Here is an 18,220-nt window from a genome sequence, read left to right on the forward strand (position 1 = left end):
CTGCCCGCTGCTCCCCTCAGTAATGTATTTCAGTAAATCTGCCTGTTATGCTCCCCACTCTGTCAATGGTGAATCCTCTAACTCACCACACCTCTGACCTGTACCCCAGTTCTGTAAGCATAAATAAATAAATCTTTAAAAAATAGCCACATTTCAAATAATTTAAGTGGGATTAACTTATTCTGGAAAAGTCAGATAAGCATTAACTGACTACATGGAAAGCCTTTATTTTCTAATTAGGTAATTACATTCAGTTTTGTTAAATTCCAGACTTGATCAATAGGCAAACAACAGAGAGAAAAACTACAAATATATACTAAAGTGATTTTATAAATGTTCAATACTTTGATAAAACTATAAAAATGGACACTGAAGATGACAATGTTTGAAATGTAAATGAAAAAAATGTAACAGTCTGTTTTTACTAAAAAAAAGTCATTATTCAGAAACCTCTCACTCCTTGGAGTAAATGTTTATGGAATATGAATGTGAAGTAGGCTAACTGTGTACCTGATTCCAAAGGGAACATGAATAATCTTCCAAATGTGGCATAATTCCCATAAACCCCAGAAACCACATTAGCCAAACAGCTAGAGCTCAGCAGGCTTTCTAACGGGACAGTTTGTCTCAAGCAAGGTTAGAGTGACCTTGCCAATTGCTGAGCCCATAAATAAGTATTTATTGAATTACAAAGCAAAGAGATTCCACATTCTGCCTAGATTGAAAACAATATTAGCATAAAAGAAAATCCTTCTTTGCCCACAGACTCATTTCCTCCTAAAAATATCCCTAACCTTCTAACATGTAGGTGGAGGCAAGGAACAGTATGATCATTCCCAGAATACCTACTATGTGTCTGAAACTTTACAGATATAATTACAAATCTCTGTGTCTCATTGATATTAAATGGAATAAAAATTCCTGCCCAGAAGAAATGATTCACAACCATTATAATTAACATGTGCAGCTGTGATGAGGATTAATGCTGCATGCTGGGTTCAGAACTGTGCAGACCACGGCAGGAATACTGAACAGCACATATCCACACCCCAGGGACACAGGACTCATCAAGACAGGAAAACCTCCCCCTCCTTGGGATTGCACATATCTGCTAACAAGATTGTTCCCCATCTGCCTCCGTATGGGCACGGGTGGTTTGGTGGAAGGTGAAAACAACACACACACACACACACACACACACACATCAGTAGATACCGAAAAAAAAAAAAAAAAAAACTCCTGAACTAATCTCAATTCTGTAGAATCAGGGTATCCGAGTAGAAGGCCTGGAATCTTCATTTTAACAAGTGTTTAGGCATAGTGAGAACTGCTGCCTGTTGCCCATCTCTTAGCAAATGACTCCAAGATGATGAATAATTGAACAATTCATGACTTTTCTGGGTCAGTGAAGAACAGGACTTCTTGAGGAAGGCTTTGTGTTTTCTTCCAATGTAACTGAGTAAAGAAAGTGAGGCCGAAGAAGTTACTGTACTTATCCAAGGACACAGATCTAGAAGGAGCTGTGCTGAGCTCTTAATTTCTGTCTTGTGCTGGAAGACATACTGCCTTAGGGTAAAACACAGAATGAATACCTGAAAACATTTACCTAAGTTGCAATTTAGTGACACCAATAGACAATTAAAAAATAAGAAACAAACAACTCTTTGCAGAGGGACCTTCTGTGAGGTGCCACCCCAGGAGGGAACAGGAGCATGCACATACGTGTGTACACACACACACACACACCTTCACACACACCCCTAGTAGGCTGTATCTGTATGGCTAAAAAAAATCCAGGAATTGGATGGTAACCAGAGAAAATATATGCACAAGCGAATAAATACTAGAGTGATAGCACATTTCCTTTATAGAAACCATGCAGAAATAATGGAGTAGCATTTTTAAAGTACTAAAGAAAAAAAACCTAACAAAAAAGAACTCCATTTCAAGTAAAACTATTTTATACAAGAATGAAAAAATACTTTCCTTCATAAACAAACTTGTTGGAAATTTACTTATTTATTTTAAAGATTTATTTATTTTTGCATACAGAACTGGGGTACTGGCCAGAGATGCAGAGGCGGTAAGAGGATTCACAAGAGACAGAGTGGAGAACAGAACAAGCAGATAGAGGAAATACACTCCTGAGGAGAGCAGTGGTCATGACAGGAGAGGTCCGCTGCGACATATGGTCACCTCCAGGATGGTGGATTGAACTTGCACTGAAGACGCTGTGGCTAGCTTGCAGTGCTGGTGTTAACCCATTGCGCAACCAGGGGAGGCCATCATTGGAAATTATTGCTGGTAGGCACAGCCTGTGGGATATGAAAAAGGAATTTTGAGGTTAGAAAAAATATATAAAATTAAATAAAAAAGAGTAATATGTTTCATTCTCATTTTTTAAATTACTTAAAAATATAGTAGTGTTGACTGATTACAAAAAAAAAAAAACCTGCACCCCCATGTTTATTGCTGCTTTATTTACAATAGAAAAGACATGGAATCAACCCTAACACCCAAAAGTAGATGACTGGATTGAAAAGATGTGGTACATATACACAATGGAATATTACTCAGCAATCAAAAAAGATAACACATGTAGCAACATGGATGGCGCTGGAAGGGATCATGCTTAGTGAAGTAAGCCAGAAAGTAAAGGAAAAATATTGATGGTTTCACTCATAACAGGAGTATAAAAGACAAGAGGAGAAAACAATATTAATAGTGAACTATATACCAGAGACATTTTATGGGGTGGATTGGGGAATGGGATCAAAAATGGGGTGGGGGTGGGAGTGCACAGGTGTATGGTGATGGCACATGGGTGATTTGGTGATGGGAAGCCCACAGGGATTACAATTGAGATGGAAAAAAGCACAAAATGATGTGAAAATAAGCTACTATATTATTTAAAACAAACAAACAAAATAACTGTGTTGAAAGGCAAAATTTTAGCATTCTAGTTTGTGTTTATATATACTATCTCTCAGGGTAAAAGTTATATAATTAAAAGCACAAAGGATGGGGGAGTAAAGTGAATATATACAACACATATGAAACAGTTTATCTTCAAATGACATTTGATGATATTATTTATTATATATGAAGATATAAATGATAAGTCAATAGAAAAGATAAAATGGAAAAAAATAACCTCCTTTAACACAAGAGGAAAGAAGAAATAAAGATAGATGAAACAAATACAAAATACTTAACACAGAATAGATTTTAAATCAATTAAACTGTAATCACATTATAGGAATCACCTGAACACCTGAGTTAAAAGATGTGGTTTCCAGATTGCATCAACGAGTAACACCAAACCATTTACTATATATAAGAAAATCCACTTTAATATGAAATCATATATTAAAAGTAAAGTGATGGGGAAATATCTCCCATGCTGACATTAATAAAAGAAAGCTGGAGGAACTATATTAATAAGAGAGGAATTAGACTTCAGAATAAGGAATGTTGTCAAGGTTAAACAGGGACATTACTTGAATAAAAGGCCAGTTCTCTAAGGAGAGAATAATTTCAAATGTGTGATTACCTAAGGACAGTTTCAAAATACATGAAGTGAAAACTGATAGAATTAAAAGCAGATGTCCATATGTAAAAAAAAAAAAAAAAATTGACCTTGATACATATTAAAAATTTACTCATAATGAATCATAGATGTAAAATGTTTGATTATGAAACTTCTAACATGGAGAATAAAGCATAAGAGAAAAATCTGCATGGTTTGGCAATTTTTTTTCATACAATGACTATGAATATTAGTAGATTAAATTCTCAGGAAATACACAGTATTTGTATAACCTCAATACAGCTTTCCAATAATGCTAAAAATAATAAACACGGGGCTACAAAAATTAAAAGACATTATACTTTGAAAGGAACTACTAAGACAGTGAACATAGTCATAAAAAAGAAACTTAACAAAGCACAAATCTGATAATTACACTTATTCAAAATAAAGAACTCTAAGGAGATAATCTAGATAAAATGGACAAGACTTTTTAGATTGATGTTGTCCTAATTATGGTTTTGTTATATATTGATGATTGATTTGCTTTTGTTGCATTTGCCATTGGAGATGAATCCAGACATCATCAAGATAAAAAATTATAGCCTATGTGTTTTTTTCTAAAGATTTTATAATTTCAGTTCTTACATTCAAGTTTTTATCCATTTTGAGTTAGTTTTTGTGAAAGATGTGAGATAGTGGTCTAATTTCCTCTTTTGTATATGGCTGTCCAATTTTCCCAACACCATTTAAGAAACTCTCCTTGTTCCACTATCTGCTTTTAGCTTCTTTGTTGTAAGTGATTTGCCACATATATGGAAGCTTATTTCTAGAGTCTCACTTCTATTCCATCAATCAGTATGTCTGTTTTTGTTCCCATACACTATTTATTTTATTATAATCATTTTGCAGCATAGTTTAAAGTCAATTGTGCTCCATTTTTAAGAAAAAAATTTTTCTTTGGATTGTTTGGCTATGTGAACTAATTCATGTTCCATACATATTTTGTGATTTCATTTGTTCCATTTCTGTGAAAAATACCATTGGATTGTATTGATTTCATATATTGCAAATTTATAAAGCTTCTGCACAGTGAAAGAAAAACTATCATTAAGAAAAAAAGGCAACCTACTAAGGGAGAAGATATTGCAAATAATTTGCAAGGTAAGGGATACTTTCTAATATATAAAAACAATTCATGCAACTCAACAACAACAATAAAAGCAAGCCAATTTAAAAACTGGGCAGAGGAGATAGACATTCACCAAAGAAGGCATACAAATGGCCATCATCCACTTATAATTAGGGAATTACAAATAAAAACCATGATGAGGTATTACTTCACACTTGTTGGAATGCCTGATATCAAGAAAACAAGAAGCAAGTGTTGGAGAACATGTGGAGAAAAGGGAACCCTCATACACTCTTGGTAGGAATGTAGACCCCTATGGAAACCTAGGGAAGGTTCTCAGAAATTAAGTAAAAAGAGAGAAGCAAATCAAGATTTACAGTGCACAAATTTGACTCACATCACTTTAAGTAAGTTATAAATGTTAACATGACTAGTAATAAAATGCATTGATGCAGTAAGGGTACATTATCTCTATGGTGTTTTTCCCACCCAGTTTAGTCCTGAGAAAATATCAGATAAATCAAATTGAGAAACATTCTTCAAAATACCTTACCAGAACTCTACAGAAGTGTTATAATGATGAAAGACAAGATCAGAAAAACAGCATTAATGGAAATACTGGTGAATTTCAAATAAAGTCTGTAATGAAAATACTATTGAATTAACATTAATTTCTCAGTTTTGATAACTGTATTATGATGATGTTAGATGTTAATAGGGGAAGCAAGTTAAAGGGTAATAGTGATTTCCTATATTATTTTTTAAATATCCTATAAGTTTAAAATAGTTAAAAAAAAAATAATGCCCACTATTTTCTGTAATCTGACCTGGGCGTTAAGCCAGAGAATCAGTACTGCTTCCTAATACTCTCATTGATTTTAATGTTAGTCAGCATTAACTATACTTTTCTAGTGGGTAAAATAAATCAGAAAGAATGAGAATAACAATAGAAAGTTCAAAAAATTCAAGAATGTAACAAATAGCAATTTACTTTTATTTTTCATAAATTTCATTTATACAAAATAGGTTTACATAAGTCCATATGTTTGTTTGAGCAGGATTATTGATGTTCCTTTTGAAAGAGACAATAACAAAATAACTGTGTCTGGGTAATTGCATATAGATAAATTATTCCTCTGCTCTTTTTTTTTTTTACTTATTTCAATAACAGATTTATAATTGTCAATTTTATGATCAGAAGAAATAAATTTAAAAGCTGTCCAAAAGGTATGTTTCAAAGTGATTCTTACACATTTTAAAATTTGAAAATGCCCAGGAGGAGTTACTTTATAGTTCTGGACATTTAGGCAATTTCTGAACAGAATATGAGAGTTGGATAGAAGTGAAATAATCCAATCCTCTGTGTAAGTACTGGAATATGAAGACAACCAAATTAATGTATGCACAAAGAACAACTCTTTCAACACTCACTGGAAGAGGCTGTTTTTGGACAAGTCAATTCACTTTTGGACTGCATAAGTTACTAGAACATGGCCATACAAATTCAGTACCATGTCTCCTTTCTTTTCTGTCTTCAAGAATCTTGAATCCAGACCTTGGAGAATGTTACAGGGTAGGGAGAGAGGGCACCACTAAACCCCCAAACCTGCCTGCTCTGAATAGGTTCTGCCATCTGCCACATTAAGACAAGACAAAAGAGCTTTAAAGGAAAGTAACTTTAACAAAATCAGTATACATTACAGCAAAGACAAAGAATATAGTTTCTAAGTCAAACACCCAAAGTTACCACCCCTTGTGGGTAAAAATCCACCCAAAGGGGATTGGCCCAAAGCAAGGCCTGAAAGCCCACCACAAGACTAAAGCACCTTCTGGCCAGACCCATAGAAAAGGGTCAGAAATGGCCAGACAAGTCTGGGAGGAAAAGAGCACAGTCAAAATCAATATAAACGTTGCCATAGTCAACTTCCTCCGCACGGGTCTCTCACCCTCATCTGTTTCAACCAGTGCTGAATCAAGAAGCAAACACAGTTTCTTCACATGTCTCTCTCTGCTCTATGTGGCTCTGTCAGGTCTCCCTCTGGTTCTTCATCTTGCTTCCTTCCCCTGCTTCCTTATCTGCTCAGCTCAACCCTCCTTCTGGGTGGGGTAGGGAACCTGGAACTTCCCCTTTTCCTGGGCCCTGGTACAAGAATATCTCATTTCAACCAGCTGTCACTTAGAAAATGGAGGACATGTGTGAATAAGGTAATCAGCCAGCCCTTGGCTCATATTAATTTGGTCACCCAAAATTCAAGTACAATTGCATAAAAGAGTAAGTTGGAAACATATAAATTCAAAATCTTCCCACTTACCTCTCAAATTCCACATCAGTTCATCCTAGTGAGATTATTTAATTTAAAAATAATGAAACTACCGGCCCTCCCTGGTGGCGCAGCGGGTTAAAGCACAGCACTGAGAATCTAAAGCCGCTTGCGCATGAGTTCGATTCCCGCCTGCCCCGGAGGTGACCACATGGCGTGGCAGACCTCTCCTGACCCGCCCGCTGCTCCCCTCAGCAGTGTACTTCATCGATCTGCCTGTTCTGCTCCCCACTCTGTCTCTGGTGAAGCCTCTCGCCACCCCTGAGCCTCTGGCCTGTACCCCAGTTCTGTATGCACAAATAAATAAATCTATAAAAAAATTTAAAAAAAAAATAATGAAACTACCATTAAAAGTGGGTACTTCTTATTTAGTTCCTGTATATTCCTCTATAAATGAAATGATCAATATTTTTCTTCTTCCTTCTGACTTATTTCACTGAGCATTATTTCTAGTTCTATCCATATTGCTGCAAATGACATCAGTTTATCTTTTTTGATTGCTGAATTATTCTCTGCTGTATATCCATACCACATCTTGATTCAGTCATCTATTTTGGGGTATTTAGGTTGTTTCCAAATAAGGGGCCAGGGAAAAAAATAATAACAATAAAAAACAACAAAACAAAAACAGGCAAGTATATATCAGAGACATGCTTCAGGGCAGGGGGCGAAGGGAGCAATCAAAACAAGGGGGGGAAGAACACAAGGGATTATGGTCATGGTGCAGGAGTGAATTGATGGTGGAAATGTTATAAGTACTGAGAAAAGAAAGCAAATTGTACAAAATGAACAATGATGTAAACTATATAAAATATATGTAACATATAAATAAATTATTTTAATGAATGGATAATTCTTAATGAAAATGCATCTCTATATATAGTACTCTAAAATATTGGATTCAACAGCAAAATTCAACCAGATACAACAAATACATAGCACAATCTAAACCACCCCATAATTCTTTGCAAGAGACATTTATTAACTTACATTTCATGCCTTATTTCTATAGTTATATGGGCTTATAATACCTGATTAGATATTCAGGAGTATGCATTCCTTGCAAAGAAAATGATTTTCTGTCTCAAAAAAAAAAAAAAAAGGAAGGAAAAGTAACACCAAAAATCCTTGATGAGTAACATGCTGGGTTATATCAGAAGAAAGAATAAAGAGAGAGTTAACAATCTTTTAGCACCAAAATGTGCTAAGTGCATTAACTATTTTATTTTATTTGGTATTGGTAATGATATTATACATATTCATTATTCATTCCATTTTATGTATGTGTCTTATAGGAAAGCGAGAGCTTCTCGTTCTCTACTACATTGGCTACAGACTTGGCTAATAGGAGATACTAAGGGAGGTAAAAGAGGATCAAAGTGAATGCTTTCAGGTGTTCCATGCCAGGACATCTCTCTGCTACAGAAATTAGTATGCTTTGTTCTCCAGTGTGGTGTATTTTATCAGTGTACCAAGCAGAATATTTATATCCCAAAGGAGTTAGCACATTACAACCTAAAACTAAAGTCTAAATTGGAAGCAGTGATCATTGAACATCAAAGTCAGAAGGAGTTTAGAAATTGCCCAGTCATTTTTAAATGTTTTATGTGTGGGATGGGAATATTCCAAACAAAATTTTACCAGAAGATCCCCATGTTAAGCAGATACAGAGAAGCTGCACTATCCACATCAAGTGGGATCTAACACACTGGCTGATTTGCAGTAACATAGGTGGACCTTGAGGGGATTATGCTAATTGAAATAAATCAGAAGAAGAAAGGCCAATACCATATGATTTCATTCATTTACTCACATGTGAAAGATAAAGAGACAAAACAAATGAACAAACAAAACAAATCTTTAGATTCTGATAGCCCAGCGGGTTCATCTTAGAGTTGGGGGATTTGAAAGGAGACTAAAATGAGCAAAGGGAGTCAATTGTAGGTGATAATGGGAATAAGACTTTTGGTGAAGAATTTAAGGTCATATATATAGATGTCAAGCTATAATGCTATATGGTTGAAACCTACATTTAGTTGCAACCCCTTGTTACTTCAGTGAAAGTTCAGATAAAATACTATGGCTCGTGTTCTTTCCCAGTTTCTCCTACCAGAGGGCTGTCCTATGTCTCACTGCAGCCCTGTGAGGTGACAGGGCAGGGATTATCAATCAAGGTGAAGGAGATGGGGTCAAGAGAAGCTGTAATACTGTAATTCTGTTCTCAGACCATCAGTCTATCCTTTGCTCTTTCTTCTACCTTCTCACCCAGTCCTGCAGGTCACCTTCTAAGTAAAGTTGCACAGAGAAGGAAGAGTTGCAAAAATGCAAAATGTGAGGAATGGGAAGGGAGATATGGAACAGAAAACATCCTAAACCTTTCATTCTGTGCAAAGGGAAGTGAAAGTCCAAGTTAATACAGAAATTTAAAAGATCACTTTGGAAAGTGAGGGGGTGCAAGCCCAAAGTGTTCCATTGAGCCAGCACAGAAAACAGGGAAAATAGTCACCTGGGCCCTATCAAAATCTCAAACAACCCAGCCTACATCTTGCTAATAAAAGTCCTTTGGAAAGTACCACACTGAAAAACAACTCTTCCTTCTCTGTGCAACTTTACTTAGAAGGTGACCTGCAGGACTGGGTGAGAAGGTAGAAGAAAGAGCAAAGGATAGACTGATGGTCTGAGAACAGAATTACAGTATTACAGCTTCTCTTGACCCCATCTCCTTCACCTTGATTGATAATCCCTGCCCTGTCACCTCACAGGGCTGCAGTGAGACATAGGACAGTGTTCTTAAATCTGAACATGACATAAAGGAAAATTCACCTTGTTTTTAATGGGAAAGTCCTGCAGTTTGGCAATGCATCCTCTACATCACTCTGCAGTGCAGTGGGCAGACCGAACGGCTGTTATTTCATCATCTCTGTCTAGCACACTTTAATTTTCAGCTTGCACGCTTGGTGGTTTCTTTTCAAAAACCAACAATAAACCTCAGTGATCAGACCCCTTGACATGCCACGTTATTCTTTCAGGGGTCCCACAGTTTCTGCCACCTTGAAAACTGCACTTAGAGTCTGAAGAACCTGGTGTGGCCCATCCTTCCCTTACTTAGCTATCCCAGCGCCGGCACTCCGGAGCTGTTTGATGGGCCCAGCTGTAGCCTGGCTCTTCGCAGCAGAGAGGTGCCTGTCAGCCTTTCACTCGCCTTGGCTCTGCTCCAGGGAACCAGCCCTCTCCACCACCCCCTCCACTTCCTGGCAGCTGGAAGAGGAGGCTGGAAACTAGTGGCAAACTGTGGCACCTGACTGTTTGGTCTGCCACTAATGACAGCCCCTGCCGAATCTTGACTCAGCAGCTGTTCCCATCTGTCAAAAATAATCCAGGTGGGAGGAAAGGCCATTCCGACCCCTGACCTACATTCCCTTGGTGCAGAAATCTCCCTTGGACTACTCTCCTTTGTTTTTGCACATTCCCTGGAGGGAGCAGATTGAAAGGGTAGCAGACCGAAAGTGTGGGTTAGTGAATTTCTCCAGAACACTTGAATTTAGAAAGGAGCTATACTACTCTGGGGAAGACAGGAAGGGAGGGAAAGATTGTGCATGTCATCTGAACTTTTTTTTAAAGATTTATTTATTTGTGCACACAGAACTGGGGTACAGGCCAGAGGCTCAGGGGCGGTGAGAGGCTTCACCAGAGACAGAGTGGGGAACAGAACAGGCAGATCGACGAAGTACATTGCTGAGGGGAGCAGCGGGTGGGTCAGGAGAGGTCTGCCACACCATGTGGTCACCTCTGGGGCGGGTGGGGATAGAACTCATGCGGAAGTGGCTTAAGTTTCTTAGTGCAGTGCTTTAACCCGCTGCGCCACCAGGGAGGGCCTTCATCGAACTTTTAAGGAAATAAAGGAAGAGAACATTAGGCCTGGCGTCCTGCTCAACTTGCACCCAAGATTGGAGATTGCCTTGAGAAGACCTGATAGGGCTTCTTTCTTCCTGACTCTTTCAACCCCTCTCTGCCTATTTATTCCCCCAAAGCAGCTACTTCAATATCACATATCAACACATCAGTTAGGAGAAGTCTGGACTCCCCAAAGCTAGGAATGGGTGACTCTTGGGGCTGCAGAAATGGCCTCCAGGAGATGTGCAAAGCAACCAGGAGTAGATAAGGAAAAGTAGTATTCAGTTCTTGCCTTTCAGGCTCTTTGGGGTCACATTATCTTTGGGTTCACTTCATTTTGGCAAGGTGTAATAGGGTGAACCCTAGGAAATGGGGAAGTTCCAGGTTCCCTGCCCCACCCAGAAGGAGGGTGGAGCAGAAGAGAGAAAAAGGAAAGAAGAGAAAGAATCTGAAGAGATGAAGGAAGCAGGATGAGAGCCAGAAGGAGACCTGAGGAAGCCACATGCAGCAGCAAGCAGGTGACGAAGAAACCATGCTTGTTTCCTGACCCTGGACAGGTTAAGGCAGATGTGGATGAGAGACCTGTAGGGAGGTGACTATGGCAGTGTTTATATTGATTTGGATTTTGCTCTTTTCCTCCCAGATTTGTCTGGCCATTTCTGACCCTTTTCCATGGGTCCCGGCCAGAAGATGCTTTAGTCTTGTGGCAGGCTTTCAGGCCTTGCTTTGGGCCAATGCCTTTTGGGTGGACTTTTGCCCATGAAAGGATGGGTTTAATCAGATGTTTGATTTAGAAGTTATATTCTTTGTCTTCTGTATTGTATACTCACTGTATTAAAGTTCCTTTTCATTAAAGTCTTATATGTTTTGTCTTGAGGTGGTGGATGGCAGAACCTATTTAGAGCAGGCAGGTTTGGGGGTTCAGTGGTGCTCCTCTCCTTGCCCTATAACAAAGAGAAAAATGACTAGATACCACTTTTCTTTCCATGCCCTTTTTCCTCCCTTCACGCTAATTTTTCTCAGAACAATTTAATTAAATTCTCTCCCTTGTTGGAACTTCTTTTTCTCCTCCCTCCACCCCACTTTTGCTGGCCAAAATAATTTATTATTGCTTCCCAGGTATACTTTCCTCCATGTAGTCCTCGCCTATCCACTTTGTTATTTGTGGACCTCTTTGTCACTTCTTTCCCCTCAAAATACAAAGAACTTTTTTAGGTGTCTGTTTGCTTTTCATGACTTCAGTTTTGACTTTTATCTCTTAAAGCGAATGTTCACAAAAGCCAAGTAGATTTAACAATATAAAACATATTGCCAATTGTTTCACAACAGTGAAAGAATAGATTGTGGTAACTGGTTAATGAAAGCTTCAGGGAAATCACTTGTGCCAGCAGCATTAACTCTGCTCTCCTAATCTTTTCTGATAAATGTGCCTTACAGGGAGATAAGAGAAATCAAAGGCAGCTTTTTCAGCCATAGAATTTTGAAGTCAGCTAAGGGCAGTTGCTGTTAGATGCCATTTTAACTCCCTTCCAGATTTTAAAAAAAAAAAAATCTGAACCTCAAAATCAAAATATTTCCTTGCTACTTCCTCAGGCTGCTTTGTCAAACATTCCCACTGATTGAAACACCAAGCCTGACATCATGAAACAAAACCTCTTAACCATAGGAGGAGCAATGAATATTTTACCTAGTAAACAGGTGTGGTTTTGTGCATGTGAACAGCCAGTGCAGGCTGACACCCTTTTAGCAGTGTGTTCCTGAAAAAAAGATTAATGAAAATGAATATTTATGGAGTGAATCATATTTTGTCATAGGATTGCTCTGTAACTATGGAAGCCTAATACAAAGGTAGAAGAGAATTAGAAGCCAAATTTAAATATCATCGCCTGCAATTTTTAAAAGACTGACTTGATAATTTTCCATCAATGTATTTTATTTCTTTCATCTGAAAACTCACAATAGGCAATCATAGACAATCTTCATTATCCTTGGGCTTTCACTAAAAGACACATAGCGACATAAATCATTGCTATTTGCTACATCAAGAATTCACTCCAGCTCCAGGAAATAGGACAACTTAAATCATTTAAGTACTACTTCCTGTAAGTTCACTAAACTGTCAAATATACAATATGAATATTCATCACTATTTATTTGTCAGTGTCTGGAACACCAAGGTCATAAAGTTGCAGCCAGTCACTTAAATGTCTTAACTTGGAAGCAAGTTCTCATGAGAGTGCAGTCATATAAATGATACTATGACAGAAAACTTTGAGATAATATTTCTAGGAAAACAGGAGGAAGTTAACTAGTTGAAGTGCAGCAACGGAACCAAGCAGGAAGCAAGAAGCTTAATTCATTTTTTATTCCTAATCATCACAGTTTTTGTTTGTTTCCAACTGATGTCACCACTGGAATTACCAGCACAGAAGAGGGGTCACACTCCACATGTCATGGAGCAGGAGCAGGAGGAGACGACACCCCCCCAGCACCAAGATTTGAACCCCCCCCATCCTGAATGAGGGGTAGCAACAAGGGGTGGAACTGAGCAAACATTTTGTGATTTTTTTTAAGATTTATTTATTTATTTATGCATACAGTTTTGGGGTACAGTCCAGAGGTGCAGGGGCAGTGAGAGGATTCACCAGACAGAATGGGGGAGCTAAATAGGCAGACTGATGAAGTACACTGCTGAGGCGAGCAGGGGACTGGACAGGAGAGGTCTTCTGTGCCACGTGGATCACCTCTGGGGGGATTGAGCTAGCACTGAGGTGGCTGTGGCTAGCTGGCAGTGCTGAGTTCTAACCCCTTTGGCAAAAAGGAAGGGCAAAATCTCTTCTTTTAGAAATATAATCTTAAGGGAAGATAGGACTGGAAAGACTGAGGACTAATGACAGTAAATGCCAATTAGCAAACACAAATGGCCCAATCATATTGAACCATCTTCCCTAAAGTTCTCCAGTACATTTCCAGCATTTAAACCCCTTCCATTTTTTTTTAGCACAATTGCTTTCTCTCTCCCTTAATACAACAACTTTGACCTCTTCTGTAAGTCACAAATAAAGTCTGCTGTGTCATTTTAACAAGTATCCAGACCAATTTTCCTTTTTCAATGTGCATACATGAACCATTTATGTGTATTTAATGTATTTCAATTTGTTTAATGTATTTCAGTTTGTAAAGTGATTTTAATCCAGTGTATTAAAGAATGAAAAGTAAAATCAATATCCTTTGTTCAAGAAAATTGGTTTCAGAGAAACAAATTATTGTCAAACTTTGTAGTTATTAACTAAGGATCCAAAACTTGAAAACAGAATATTTATGGCCATGTCCATCTCTAGGGCTCATCCACCTGTATCTCACCAGCAATTTTGCTTTAAGATACATCGCAATAATGTTATGTTCTAGAAAAACATTAATATATTTGACAACCTTTGACAAATTATCATGACTGCCTGGTAGGAAAGGGGGTGTGCAGAGGATTGATTTCCAAATGTCCTGAGAACAAACATATTTGGTGTCTAATATCATGGATGAATAGACAAGTAGACACTCTGTTTTAACCATAACTGTTAAAACCAAGGTTAACATTCTTAATTATTCATGGGATTATGCTTATTCTTTATAGTATTAGTAAGTATATTCCATTATATTCCATTGTATATACCATTTTGTATTCTCAAATAAATTTTAGGCAGGAAGAAAAAACCTTACCTTTTATTTAATCATAAGTAGAAATTAAACATAACTATGCATATTTTCATTAAAAATGTTTAAGCAATATTTTCTTTCTTGATGCAATACCTTCCTCACTGTGATTTGAATAATGAAAAGCACAGCGTTTTAAAGAATGTAATTTGTTTCATTCTATTCTTCCTCTCCCTACTGAATCATCAAAGTAGAATTAGTTAAAATATGATTTTTGGGGGAATCTCTAATCTCGATAATAAATGACTGTGAAACAGCTGAAGCATAGCGTGCTAGTCTTTATCATGCTGCATGTGCAGGGGCAGAACTGTTTGAATAATTATCTGCCAGTTTATGAAGAGGACTAGTAGACAGACATAGAAAAAGTAGGCTATATGATCAGCATCTGTAATTAAGTAAACTGATTGTCACATCTTTCTGGCTTAAATCCTAGAAGTTTAGGACTATAACAATGGAAAGTAAAAACCAAGGCATTAATTTTGGAAATTTGAATAGAGTCCATGATTAAAAAAAAAAAAGATTTAAAAATTGGACTACTTGGGGGAAAACACAAATATAAACACAAGTATATGCACTCAAAAATATTAAATTGCTTTTAGGCATATCCCAAGAATTGAATCTTCAATCTATAAAATATTCTGTTTATTTGAGAGTAATTGTATATGCCAGATTTAAGTTGGTTGTTTTTCAAGTAAAAGCACTTTGCCATATGATTTTGGACTTATTTTTTTCATAGTCTTTTCCATTGCAGGCTACCACAAGATAACTCAGTGGCATAGTGTCAACATGCAAAGTATCAGTCTTTTCTTGTAAATGTGGAAAATAAAAATGTAGAAATATATTTATAGATTAAAAAATGACTTATAGCACTCTTAAATCATGCTTTTTGGTATTCACTTATAATAACTAACAATTGCAATTATTGCAAAGTTCTCTGTGAAAGTCCAAAAAAGAAGTCAAGACAAATTGCACTTACTCTTGGGAAGTCAGAATATGGAGGTTTCAGAAGTCCTAGGAGACCATATGTTTTTCAGAGACCTAAAATTCAAATTGATAAAAGTTCTTGAAGGCATGGCTCTTATGTCTTTATTTTCTCAAATTGCTTAATGTAAAACTTCATATAAAGTGGCCAATAAGTGCAAAGTTGACAGTGTAAGCATTTAAAATAAAGACAGGAATTTTTCATTTAAATATGAATTGTTGAAGTGTTGAATAAGTCTAGAAGTAATAGACATATTGTTTTTTTTTTAAAAGCCCCTTTTGACTTCTCGTAAATGTTATTGCCAGCTTTGTTGTTGAATTCCTTCAAATGTCGCCAACAGATTCCTTCCCATATACTAAAATCTCCACAAGAAACAAGGCCATCATGATGTGTTAAATATTTTGTAGATTTAAAAATGCACTGATAATTCTAAAAGGTATTTAGTGCTTTGCTTCGGTCCCTCAATTGACAAGAGCAAAGCTGAGCTAATGAGCTACATCACCACAATACTAATACAGAGAAAGCTAATTAGAATCTGTTATCCTCCAAGTCTTTCTCCTTGACAAACCAAGTATCTCTTCTTTGTATCTTCTGTAAGAATTTCTTGTTGCTCCATCTTGATTAAAAGTTTTCAGAAGCTAGAAAATTAAGGATCCCCAAGAACCTTTCAATATGGGAATCTCTAGGGGCTCTATAAATTCCAGCAGAGTAGGGAGAAGATGTGATTTAGCTCTCCAAACAAATACAATGCGAACATAGAACTAGAAAACTGGTCATTATTCACAACCCCTTTGGCAAAAATTTCATTTTCTCAGGCACTTTTCTCAAGAACACCAAACATCCCTTGAGTCTGTAGTTCCACAGGAATGAGCATTAGTGAACCTCTTGGCATTTCTTTTCTGCTTAGAACCTTAGAGAACAAAAGCTTTTGGGAAGCTAGAAATGGAATCAACCTCTAAATCGAGTTATGAGGGTCGGGAAAAATGGATTACCTCATTTTTATTTTTAAATTTCTCTTCTTCCTGAGCATATTAAAATTTTTGAAAGAATGTATTTTTAACCAGATAGAGATCCCCTTATTTAAACGGGTGAATGAGCTAACAGATATTATAGTTCTCTGTTCTCAGCATAAGGTACTATTTTGAAGAGCAGTGAGAGAAGCCTTAGCTCAATGATGTCCTAAGTGATTACTGACACAGGCATACCAGCTGTGCTAAACAATCTTTTCTTTGGTTGGGACAATATAATCCCCGATGCTATCATCTCCTGCAGTTCATGAGAATGCACATTATATTTCAAAGAATGAAACAGAGAAAACATATATTTTCAAATGATCGCTCTCTTGGGGCAATGAAATATTTATTTCTTCAAAAATGTCAAGTTTATTAACATATTCACATTTGAGTCAAAACAGGAAGTAAATAAAGAGGGGAGAAATTTTACCATGAGAAATCTGTTTTATCATTGAGCTCAGAAGAGAAAGTGAAATTAGAAGAGACAATAAAATAGGCACAAGCACAATGTAAACAGCAGAGGATAGTGGCGAAGCACTGGTAACATCATCTCATATATTTATATGTCAGTTTAGAGGTTGATCCATATACATCTGTGTTATATTGTCAGATAGAAGATTCTTATCAATACTAGAATTCATAAGTACAAAGATGGAGAGTGATACTCTTCCCAGCCAGAAATACTCTACATGCATTAATCTGTGTAATTTTTCAAGTGTTAATGATCTATTCTTATTTTCTTTTCTTTAATTTAAATCATGATTTTAAAGTATATATACACTAAAAAAAGTACTTCCTCTGACACCCTGGGAACACTTACATTGAATCTGATCCCCCCAGGCATGATATGAAAGAGTTTATACTGCTGTAAAAATGATGTCATGTCAAGATAGAACTACACCTGGTGGATTTTATGAATCAATTATGGAGGAGAAAGATTCAAGGAACAGGCAGAAAGATGTCACCTACAGTTTATGGAGAGAATGGGTGGCAGTTAGGAGGAAGTAGATCAGAACCAGTCTCTGTTACCCTATTACTACTTGAAGATGACTATGTTTATGTATAGATGGATATTTGACTTGAAAAAATACATGTCCAAGAAATTAATTAAAGATGATTTTGGTATATACATCGTCAGCTCTCTAAGGCAGAAACAAATCTTGGCTTTGAAGTAAGATTGTTGGGGAAACTTGATTGGCTCTCATGTAAATGTGGAGTCTAGGAAAATTACTTTGCTATCCTAAATGAACTTCATCACCTGCAAAAACTTGAAGAGTATTTGCTTAATTTTTTAAAAAAGATTTATTTGTTTCTGCATACAAGAACTGGAATATAGGCCAGAGGTTCAGGGGGGTGAGAGGAATCACCAGAGACAGAGTGGGAAGCAGAATAGGTGGATCTGCTGAAATACACTGCTGAGGGGAGCAGTGGGCGAGACAGATGTCTGCGCTGTCATGTGGGTTAGCTCTCTGTCCTGCAGGGATCGAACTCCTGTCTACTGGCAAGAGCTTGATAGCACTGTGTCTTTAACTCCTGAGTCATTAGGGAGGCCTCTATTTGCTTAATTTAAGTTCATATAAAGTACATATAGTTCCCAGTACATGGAAAACACACAAAAGGCATATGAGTTATTTCAAAAGC

The sequence above is a fragment of the Condylura cristata genome, unplaced genomic scaffold, assembly GCF_000260355.1.
Source record: "Condylura cristata isolate star-nosed mole 26May11 unplaced genomic scaffold, ConCri1.0 scaffold00003, whole genome shotgun sequence".
Taxonomy (NCBI): Eukaryota; Metazoa; Chordata; class Mammalia; order Eulipotyphla; family Talpidae; genus Condylura; species Condylura cristata.